Source organism: Lonchura striata, chromosome 6 (genome assembly GCF_046129695.1).
Source record: "Lonchura striata isolate bLonStr1 chromosome 6, bLonStr1.mat, whole genome shotgun sequence".
Classification (NCBI taxonomy): Eukaryota; Metazoa; Chordata; class Aves; order Passeriformes; family Estrildidae; genus Lonchura; species Lonchura striata.
In genome coordinates, this window is record NC_134608.1 from 18,395,981 (window position 1) to 18,407,667 (window position 11,687).

The following is an 11,687-nucleotide window of genomic DNA, read 5'->3' on the forward strand; positions in this document are numbered from 1 at the left end:
TTTTTCCAGCCTACTGTAGAAGTTATTTGAAGAGTTTACATCTGCCAGCCAGAAATATTCAGCCTTTAGTAGATCATGGGAATATTTTTTTTGTTTTACACCAGAAATATCTACTTTTGGAAACGCCTCGCTAAAAGGAGGTGATATTTGGTGATATTGCTGATTTCTGCAATCAAACACAGGAAAAAGAATTTTCAAGGAGTTGTCCAAACCTTAAAAATTGACTTCCATTTTAGAAGCAAAAGCCTAGCAGAGACTTGCAAAGAAGAAATATCTCAAAAAGGCTTACCAGACCTCTAAAAGCCTCAGGCAGTTCAACACCAGCAGCCTCTGAAGTTGTCTTATTAGTCACTGGCAAATGATGACATTTCTGCTTTAGGTCTAGTGTCAAACTGTCAGCAGGCTGATATCTTAACCTCATGAAAAAAAATAATGGTAAAAATATTATTCTCACTTTTTCCTGTAGATTTTATAGACTTACAGGTTACAAAACTGATTAAAGATAAAATGAAGCAAAAAATCTACAAAATCACAGTATTCAATCAATTTGATATAAAATCAACTTGATAACAAAACAAGTGAGAGGCATTATTTCAAATGAGATATTTTTTTAAGACTATCAGTGACTTTACCCATGTAAAAAAAATGTTCAGTATATAAGACAGATATGTTTTCTGCATTTTAGTTTGTTATATGAGAGTTTTTGACTAAGAATGCTGATGAGAAAGCAAAGCAGAGGCTGATCTACATTTGGAGATAATTAACAGACATAAATACCAGAAATGGAGAGCAATTGTCTAGACTCGCAAAAGTGATATAATAAGCACAGTTTATTGAATTTGACAGATAAAAGTGAAACCTGGGTTGGAATATCTAGCAGTGAATGAGGTAAGGCTGTGAAAGAGAATGGCTTTTGTTTGTTTGGGTTTTTTGGTGGAACTGGAGGTTCTTAGGACATCAGAGAACTATTTCCATCTCTAGCAAATTTGCTTGGAAAAGCACCAAATTTGGTTTCTTCTCTGTGTTGAGGTTTTGTATTCATTTCTTCACCACAAAAGCAATGCATGCCCCTAATGAACCCATAAACCCCCTTTTCTTTATCCTGCTGTTTTTATTTATCTTGAAACACAAGGAATAATAAACATTGTGCCAAAACTTTGTTTCTGAGAAAGTTCTAGGAAGCGTCATTGCTTGGTCTGTGAAGATTAGGTTTTAACACCAAGGCAGAGTAAAACATAATTACCTCCTCTCATTTTTTATGTAGCTTTAGACTAACAAGTTTCAGACTTTCTCTTTTGAATTGTAGCAGGTGGATCATTTTTTACATTGAATGACCTATTGCACAAAAAATTTTACTGTTTTGAACAGAACAGACTGAACCAAGGGCATGCACAATGTAGAGGTGCATTATGATCTAATAAATATTCAGACATATTTAAATAGTACACATGAGGGTCTTGTTGAAAGTCTATCAAGCCTAAATCTTTATTTGATCAAAATTTCTTTTGCAATATAAAGAGGAAAGTGGCTCATATCAGTAGTACTGATTCCAATCTCACTTGTAATTGTTAGGTTGAGCTAAAATGCCATTAATTTTCCAGATTTATGCTAATAAAAACAGAGCAGAAGTGGGATGAGAACTAGCCCCAGCTGGTGCTCAGTACCTTGTAGCAATAGTGTTTTGATTCATAAGTGCATTTGTAACTTTCACATTATTCTTTCTCTACAAAAGGAATATTTAAAATTATCTGCTTATATTTATTCATATTCCTCTCCTCCACCTTACAGAAACAAAGTGGGGGAAATCCGAAACCTACCACAGAATTGCATAGCCATGGAACAGACCACATCTCAACTGTTTTTAGTACCTGCAAAGAGGGATACTCTGCAATGTCTCTTGAAAACCTTTGCCAGTGCTCCTTATGTTCAGACAGAACTTTTTGTGTTTCAGTTTATCTTGTCACTGGGAACTGGAAAGAACCTGATCCCATCCTCCTTGCACCTTCCCTTCAGGTAGGTGTGCACATGGATTTGATCCTGAGCCCTTTTCATCTCCAGGCTGAACATTTCCTGCTCTCACAGCTGCTCCTGGTATAAAATATGGTCCAGTACCATAATCATTTTAGTGGCTTTTATCTTCAGGCCTCTTATGAACTTACAAAATATCAATACTTTAATTCTTTAAGCAGTGAATTCAACTGTCCTCTGAGATAAAACAATGTTTTGTTTTGATATATTTGATAAATTGGGGAGAAAAAATATTCATAATTTAGGATATGTTTTACAGTGATGAAGTCTAACATTCTGATAAAATAACATTGCTTCTTAAATAGTCCCTCTAGGGTAATGGAAAGAATCTCAGAGGGATATGTAAATTTTTTCTTTTTCTTTTTCCTCTTCTTCCTATTATTATCCTATAACTCCCATTACTTTTCACCATGGCAAATGTTAAATTAATTATTATAATTATTATTTATTTATTTTTATTATTTTTATTACTTCCATTACTTTTCACCATAGGTATGGCAAATAATATAATAATAACTATTATTATTATAATCATCATCATCAATCTTATTACTCCCATTACTTTTCACCATGATTTAATTATATTGACCCTTAATTTACAGATTTCTTGCATAAATCAGCATTACAAAATACAGAGATGTATTTGAGTGTCTGTAGCCAGACAGTATTGTGGGAAGGATGAGGAATGTGAAAGAGTAGGCTTCTCAGTAGTGGGAAGGATTAAAAAGATTTCTTATACATGTGTAGTAAGAGCCCAGATTTCTAAATGACAGCCTGCTCTGAAGGCTGCTGCTCTGCTTAGAGTCCTGACTACCTATTTATCCTCATCCCCAGTGGGAATAGGGATGCCTACTCAGTGTCCATTGTCACCCAAAACTGGGAAATAAACTCTCCAGCCAGTTTACTAGATCAGAAAGGCAACATTACTTTATTAACAGTGTTAGATGCATAGGCAATTCTCCTCATTCATGCCCATGATCATAAACAGACCAGGTTATATTCCTGAAATTAATAAGTATTTATCACAGTTCCTGAATTCATACATATTTGCTAATTATTTCTGTAGATTTGTTTGGATATGGTTCTAGATCTTCTAAATTATTTTCTCTCCTTGATAATATTTCAAATACGCCATCAGGTCATAATGTAGTTTTCTTATTTTCTTTCTTCTGACATCCAATTCTTGTTCTCAAAACTCAGATATCTGCTAGTACATGTTAATCACTAACATAAATAAATAAGGAAACATTAGCTGGCACAAGACCTATTAATCACAGATGCAGGGTGCTAATACAAGAACCCTGGTATTTGCACTGAGCATCGTAGGGTACAAAACTAAGCATGAATATAGAGATCATACACTAAAAAGAGTTTTCTGACATTTTCCCTCACTTCTGCATAGACTTCTTACCTAAATACAAATTTTTCAGTAACCCCATCATCAGACTCTGGTTTAAGTGGTAGATCATGCTGCTTCTCAGGACTGAATTGACATCAGATACTATAAAGGCATATTGAGGGATACAGAAGCCAATGATAGAATCTTCTCTTGTATTCTCTGTCTTAATAGACATGTTGCAGTTACCATTCTCTTCCATTCTGATATCTTCCATCAGCACTGAAGTTACCTGTTCTGAAAAGTACATGGCCAGAGCATGAGCAGCAGTGTGGTTACTATGAATTCTTTAAATGAGAAGAACTGAGAATAAAAAAACTTTATAGACTAAATATTTCTTCCTAAATGTGTCACATTGTTGTAAAACCTTGTTGAATTTTAAAAACACTCTAATCACCCGAAATATAAATACCATACCAAGTTGTGTTATTAATTGTCTCTTTATATAAACTAGATCAACTAGATTTCCATTAACAAAGTGAAACCTGATTGCAGAGGTAGTGAACAATCTGTCTCTCTGACTTATAAATAAAAGAAAGAAATGCATTCTTATTTTTTATAGGAATCATTATGGAAGAATGGAAGAAATGACTTTAAAATTAGTAAAATATAAACTAAAAGTTGTTGTATAGATACATAAGTGACATTAGTATTGTTAAAGTAATACATTAATAAATCCAACAAATTCACAAGGGAGATATGAAAGGATGACATGTTATCATTTCTTTCTGCAATGATCATTAAGAAAGATGACTGTCTTTCACAGTTGAGAGAAAGGATACCAATTCAGAGGCCAATTTAAATTATAAATCAAATCACTGTTCTATAGTTTCAGTGTAGTCAAAACACTCATTGATTAAGTACTTAAGAGTTGTGAAGTAGAATTCTTGTAGGAGAACTTAATCATATTAGAAATTAATTGCTAAACAATAGGTTTCTTTTGCAACCCATTAACAAAAAAGAAAATAAAAAAAAATGTTCAACCTGAGGCTACAAAGAAAAAGCAGTTTCCACATGAAAACAAAACAATACCTAATACACAATACACAGCAGGGAATTCAGAAATGTCAGTGCTACCTAAGCCTGCCATCCCTAAAGGAATGGGCAGTCCTTGTTTTAGAGCTTCTGGCTCAATTTGTGAAGGTTTGCCTTCTTTACAAAGCCTTAAGTTACTTGCTTTTAAAAGTGAAGAACGTGTTTAAAGCCAAGATAAAAACTGTTGCATGTGGGAAGACTGAGCCAAAAAGACTTTTACCACACATTAAGATACTACCAGGAGGGTCAGTAGCTCTTTGTGAGTCCAAGGATCTTTTTTTTAGTTTCTGCAGTTACTCTTAAAAACCTGTGTACTCCTTAGCCATCCCTTGTGCTCTTTCCATGAGAACTCACTGATACAAAAAGGCAAAAGGACAGCTTTTAGGTCTAGTGTCCTAGTAAGAGCTTAGTGTTCCATAGAATCTAAAAAGAGCTATATAAACCATGGTCAGTGTCTATTTGAAGCCTTGTAGCAAGGGACAGTCCCTTTCTTTTGAAAGGACTTAATGTTGTATTTTTAGTAAAGAATTCAAATTAAACTTTGTTGTTAAAAGTACATGAAAACTTCACTTGACATAATTCAGTCCTATGGCTTTTGAGGCTGTTAATTCAGGCACGTGCACTGCATCAGCTTCAGGCATAAAAAAAAATTGTGAGAGGGTGTCTTTTTGCTGTTTGATTGGGGTTTTTTATTTAGGTTTTTGTTTGTTTGTTTTGGTTTTGGTTTTGTGGGTTTTTTCCTCCTTGTGTTTTGCCATTTATATAACAGTTAGAGGTTGAGGGCTACAACAAGGCTTCTCTGATCTTTAAATGTTCACCAGTAATAGGACCCATTATCACAAGTGGTGGATAAAGAACATATTCCAATTTTCTCAGGATTTTCTGTTTTATTCTATTATTTATTTATGGGAACTGATAAACCTTAGAACAACCTCAGAGTACTGTGAAGACATCTAGGTTTTAAGTTATTTCGTAAAATTAATGTTGAGTTACCTGTTTCTAGAGAAAAAACACAGTTGTAGGGAAAAGTACTTTGTTCGTTCAATATTGCTGGTCTGAAATTTAGTCAAAGTTTAAGATTTAGGCAAGAATTCTGGGCCAGTATTTCTGGCTTGTATAACATACTGGTTCATTTTTTCATTAGTGAATTGCTGCTTTCTCTGGTGTCCTAAGCAGCAGATGTCTCATTAGCACCTGAGCTATGCCAGCTTCTGTGGAAGGCTACAAACTGATTAAACACATGCTCCATTTTTATCTCTTTATGAGTCATTACTTAAAGGTTTTATCACCAGATTGCCACACTTAATTACATGTAGCCATATTTAAATATGAATATCTGCAGATCTGGATTGTTATTTTTGCTATAAGTTCAATAAAATATTTTCCTCTTTGCTAATTAAATGCTATAGAGAAAGAGAAAAATAAAAAGGGAAAGAAGAACCCAGCCAGAATTATCAAGTATATTTAAAATATCTTTCAAATATCTTTGTGTACTACTTAGAAAAGGCACTTTTTCTAAATAAGGGTGAAATCATGTGACACAGATATAAAGCAAAAAGCATTGTTTTGGTATTTAAAAGAGTCATCTGTTATCTACCAGATATAATCATTCAGAAATCATTCCAGTCCTTACAAAATTCACAGACTGTCTTCTTTTGGAACATGGTGTTGGGTACGTAAAGAAGAAATCTTGGGAACTGTCAGGATGTATTTACCAACTATAAACAATGTATAACAAATGTATTTATTTTCTATGATAAAATGACTCAGTGGATGGTTAGAGAGGAATTTACCTTGACTTCTGCAAGACTTTTGATGCTGTCGTTCCCAATATTCTCATATTCAACCTGAGATGCTGTGGTTTGGCTGAGTAGAAAAATCACTGAGAAAAACAATAAGTGATTTGCGTTAGAGATTTAATTGGTCACACTGAACCTGGTTGAGTGTGACAGATGGAGTACCAGATTCTGGGGACTGTCCTGGGACCTGTTCCATTCCACAGCTTAATCAGTGACATGGGGGAAGTAAGGGAATGTTTGTTCATAAAGTTTTCGAATGACACCAAACTGGGGACAGTCAGTACATCCAAGGGTGGGACTGCCATTCAGAGATATGTGTGTGGGCTGCATGAAAGAGGTCAGCAGGAATCAAGGGCATGTACAAGACTTGTGCACAAAGTCATTTGTGCAGTTTAGAAGGAGGAACCTTGAAGCCATATAGGCCGGGAAAGAGCTTTCCTAAAAAGGTCCTTGATTCTTGGCTCATGAACCATGTCTTGGTTCACAGTGAGTTAGCTGGTAGCCACCAGTGTGCACAGGGCAACAAAGATCCTAGGCTTGTCAACAGGATCGTGGCAGCTGGTAAAGAGAAATGATTATCTGCCTCTGCTAAGCACTCATCAGACTGCATGGAGATATTGCATGCAGTTTATGCCCTCTTGAAACGTGGTGTACATGCTAAACTGGATGGTGTTGAGCACAGAGCTACAACAATGGACATGAGCAGGAGCACTTGACCTGTGAGGAGAAGGATCTGGAGTTCACTCAGCCAGGAGAAGACACTGAGCAGTGGCCCTGCACCTTGGAAGAGCTTGCTGTGAAGATGAAGACTGTAAAGATGGAAGCGGGATGAGAGAAAAAAGGCATACAGTGAAACAGAAGACCTTCACATCGTGTATCAGGAAAAAATATTTTCACTATGAATATGGATACAGCTGAGCTGCAGCACAGCTTGTCCAGGAGTTTGTGTACCTTCTGTTCTTGTAGGTTTTCAGGACAGGAGTGGATAAAGTCCTGAACAACCTGATCTGATCCTACAGCTGACCCTTTTAGAAACAAGAAATTGGACTAGAGTCTTCCTGAAGTTCCTTTCAAAATGAACTTTAGTATGATCCTAATCTTCCACCATTTTGGAACCTGCCAGGATCTGTGCTGGTACATTATTTTGCCCATAGAAACTATGAAACTGTTGCCTTAAAGATGTTAGTCACAGTGGTCTGTGATGTAAAAATGAAAAAATTCAGGTTAGATTTTGGGGTATGAAAAATGATTCAATTCAAATGAGTTGACTTAGGTATGTTATGGACACATAATGATTCTTAACTATATTAAGAAATTGTTTCTTTAAAGTATTATGAAGAAAAAAAGGCATATAAAGGCTGTTTCCAGTTTTCATAAGTTCCACAAGTAAATATTGTACCTTAAACCAATTTTTGATTTTTTAAGGTAAGAGTACATTATTTTGTTGTATTTATTTAATGAAAATGATTGAGAAGGCAAGAGTGGTGCTACTGTTTTATGAATGCTTATAGGCTCAGAAGACACAACCTGAGCTGAGTATTACACAGGTGATTAAATGTGCCCTGCTGCCTTTTCTAGCAGACCTGACTCCTGTGTAGTTCCCAAACAGACTGATAAAGCTGCTATTTTATAAAAATCAGGCTCTTTTTCTAGCTGATAGTACCTCTTTTGGTAATAAATATGCCTATTGTATGCCATTTGTTGAGTGTGCCCTGATTCCTTATTTTGTTATGTAGGCCAAGGTCTGAGAAACTTTCTGAGTTTCAGACCAACTTCTGCTCCATAAAGCTGAAGTAAGTTTACAGATAAAACAGCTTCTTCTTTTTCAAATTCTACTCCTAGTCCATGAAAGCTGTCATTCTAATCACAGTGCATTCCTTTTCCCATCTCCTCTTGTTATGTGGGTTAAAATAAATCATCAGTCTCAGAATTGTGTATTAGCTTTGAATTGCCTCATTATAGGAATGCTAAAACGGAATATTCAAAAAAGAAGAAGAGAAAAAAGCCTGAAAACCTTTCAATCACCGCTCAGTCATGATTTAGACAGACCTTTAATCTAAAGCCTCTAGAGAAATCTAAACTACAGGAGGGTTCTGCAGTGGATGGAATAATATGATAATGCATGATGGAATGTCATAATGTAAAAAAAGCTGGAGTTTGGGGGGAGCTAGAGAGAAAGTTAAAATTTTACTAAATCTGTCTGTTGAGAGCAATGGGGAATTTCTCTCTGGGGTTTCATTCATTGTGGGTTAATATTTTTTTTACCCTTTTCAGTTAGTTAGTGGTTTTGACTGATATTTTGAGTGAAGAAATGTATCCAGGTCCCCGTGGCCTGGAATGCTTTGGCAGCAGCAGTGCTGCAGTTTGATGGTCGATGCAGTCCCTGCTTAGGAGTGTTGTGCAAACTGGGCTGTGTCAGGAGAGGGGAGCAGAGTATTAGGCACACTGACTCAGAGCTCTCCACACTGAAGCATGAAAATGTTTGTTTCTGTGGGTCTTATTTGAAGCAGGGATGCTCACTGGTGTGGTTTTGAATGTAGGAAACTTATTCTGGTAAGTACATATAGTTGAAATCAGTGCTAAAATTCTCCATTAATATATTTAAGAAAAAAAGCAAAATATCCTTTCCATTACTTCACAAGAGATCTGAGACCTGATGCTGATTAATTCATGTTAGTTTTGTGGAAGATAACAAGCATCTGCTAAAACCTGTCATAATTTTCCAAAATAATTTCAGTACTATATAAATAAAAAATAATTCTTGTGCAGTAGGCAGATGAAGATATTGTTAAGAATGAAATGGTTTAATATAGCCTCATTTTTAAATTCTATCAAAAATGAAAAATAGGATTTCTTATTAGTGTAATAATTTTCATGATACCCTTTCCACACAATGGCTTTGAGTTCAAAAATGCAGAATTGCATCTTTGAAATGATAGTGGTAATTAATGTGAGTGAATTCATATATAAGCTGGTGTTTTCTAGGGAGCACTTAAATAAATATCTTTGACATCTTTGCAAGCTCTTTAAGTGTTCCCTGGAAAACATCAGTGTTTCAGATGACATTAATACAGGCTGTTAAAGACAGGCTGAGTATAGTTAAAGACACCTGACAGCATTTCCTTTTCAAATGTTTGAAGATGGGAAGGAAAGAGCTGATTCAAAACATCTGGGGAAAAGGAAGGGCAAGAAGAAAAAGCAGGGAAAGTGAAAAGCAAGCTGCATCACACTATCACTCTTTGTGGAGACTGGCTGTTGGAATGGTAGCATGTCCTCCCATGGAGCCTGGGAGTTGCAGGCTTCCCCTGCTCGCTGTGGGGAAGATTTCAGAAGGTGAGGGGAGTTGCATTTGTTTCCTGGATCTTTGCCTGAATGTGCATATAAAGCATTTTTCTTCTCTAAACCACAGAATCAGGAGGAATGTCTTCAAATGGAAGGTTAAGAGCTTTCCCCATTTTTACTACACTGGGACTTAGCTTAGTGCATTGATTTTATTTAGCACCTTTATGGGCACAGACAGTGGCTTCATGCTGAAACTCAGAGCTTCATAGCTCTGTCCCAGTATCTAACTAACTTCTACTGGCACTAACACCATGGCAGTTATGCAAGTGAGATGAGTAGAGCACAAACTATATAATGAAACTAATGAATAAATGGTAGATAAAAATTTAAAGCATTTATAAAACTGCAAGGCTTGACAGCATAGATATCTAAATGCTATAAGTTGCATTCCAGATATAATTTCTGAGAGTGTTTTCTCACCCCTGTGGGCTAGAAGAAATTTTGAATCTGAATCCTGCAGTTAAAATTATAGAGGGAAAAGCCTTGCAGCTTAGAAAATATGTGGTTATCATATTGGATTACGTGAAAATATCAATTAAATATCAGAGAAAATGCACTTCAAGAGTTATACAAAATAGAAAAAACAAAATAAATAAAATAGGAGTTTGGAGAACATAAATTCCATATTATCATACCTGGGACTAAACCAAGACTTTGCAGAGGTCATATAAATAGGCATTTTAGACACATGTAACCACATCCAGGGTGACTGCAGTGACAACTTCATAAGCTCGTGGAGAAGCACTCTGTCATCCTGTGGTTCTAAGCTGGTCTGTGTAGACTCAACAGGACATTTAAACTTGGCAGGATCTCCAGATTTCCCTAGCCAGACTGCTTCTAGTACCTGAAGTAGATTAAGCAGAACTGCAGCAGCTTTGATGGACTTCAGGCTCTCTGCCTTTGGGTAAGACTATGCAACATTTATGAGGTTATGATGATAATCAATTGGTTATGTGACCAACCATTGAACAACAAGAAAAACATTGGTGCATGAAAGACAAAACATGTCCAAGAGATACTTCAAAGGCCTTTTCCCTCTAGCACTATAAAACCCAAACCAGTGAATTGTCACTCTCCTATCAAAGTAAAGTATTCCTGCTATTTGAAATCCATTAATGTGAATATATTTTACAGATAGGTTTCTAAATGAATGCTTGTGTTGCAGACAAATTTCCTTCCAAGAGCTGAGGAAATTTAATGGCGCCCTGTAGTTAAAATTATTCCTCTTCTGTTGGTGTCATCAGTGTTATCAGTTTCAGAAAAATGCCCAGCATTTAAAAACCTGTTTTCTTTGATGGTATAATTGATTTACAAATAGGCAATAAATACAGATTTCACTAATAGAAAAAAATGGAGATTTAAGAAACATTTGAAAAAAAGGATGCTCTGCTTTTAAAGCTGTACTATCAATCTGAGGGTGTCTTTATTTATGTGTTTCATAAAATATTGGTATTCAGGATGGCTTGGTTTTGGGGAAAAGCTTTTGTTGTCTTTTCATAATTTTTCTTGTCCCACAGTTTTCATTTTGGATCGTTTTGAAGTAGTCTTTCACAGAACACTCAGGTATGCTGAAATGAAAGGAAAAAAGATAGCCATGCTCACCCATTCTTCCCAGTATAAGTATTAATAGTGTTGAGCTTGTCCCACTGTAGCACAAATAACACCTCTAATAGTGACATTTACAAGGCAGATCAAGTGTCAGCTAGGGTGAGCTGGTACAGTTGTACAAAAGAAAAGTGGAAGAGCAAACTCAGTCTTAACCAGGAGCAGAGCCACACTGAGGTTACATTCTCAGATGTAGGTAGCATGACTCTTTTTTTGTTATTTACTCCAGTGTTTTGAAGTTAATTTTCCATTTCATGGAACTTCAGTGTTGTACAGAGGAAATAAGGATGCTATAACTCCTTCATCAGTCAGAGTGGACCAGGATTTTACTGCTGTGACTTGGTATCCATTAGAACCATCAAAACAAATGGATCAAGTTCTATTATGTGTTTTCATACTGTACTTTGCACTACATCACACCCTCTTTTCACAGATGATACTAGAATCAATGTACTGGGGAAAGGTCCCCTTTCTTCAGTTTG

The 11,687-nt window shown here is 35.9% G+C and overlaps 1 long non-coding RNA gene across 1 annotated transcript; it reads left to right on the forward strand.

The window, feature by feature from the left end:
* Positions 1–8,460: 8,460 nt before the first annotated feature.
* Positions 8,461–11,460, forward strand: LOC116183713 (uncharacterized). The gene is made up of 3 exons (XR_004148392.2): positions 8,461–8,811; positions 10,408–10,504; positions 11,118–11,460. It is a non-coding gene; the product is annotated as an uncharacterized LOC116183713 (long non-coding RNA).
* The last annotated feature ends 227 nt before the right edge of the window (positions 11,461–11,687 follow it).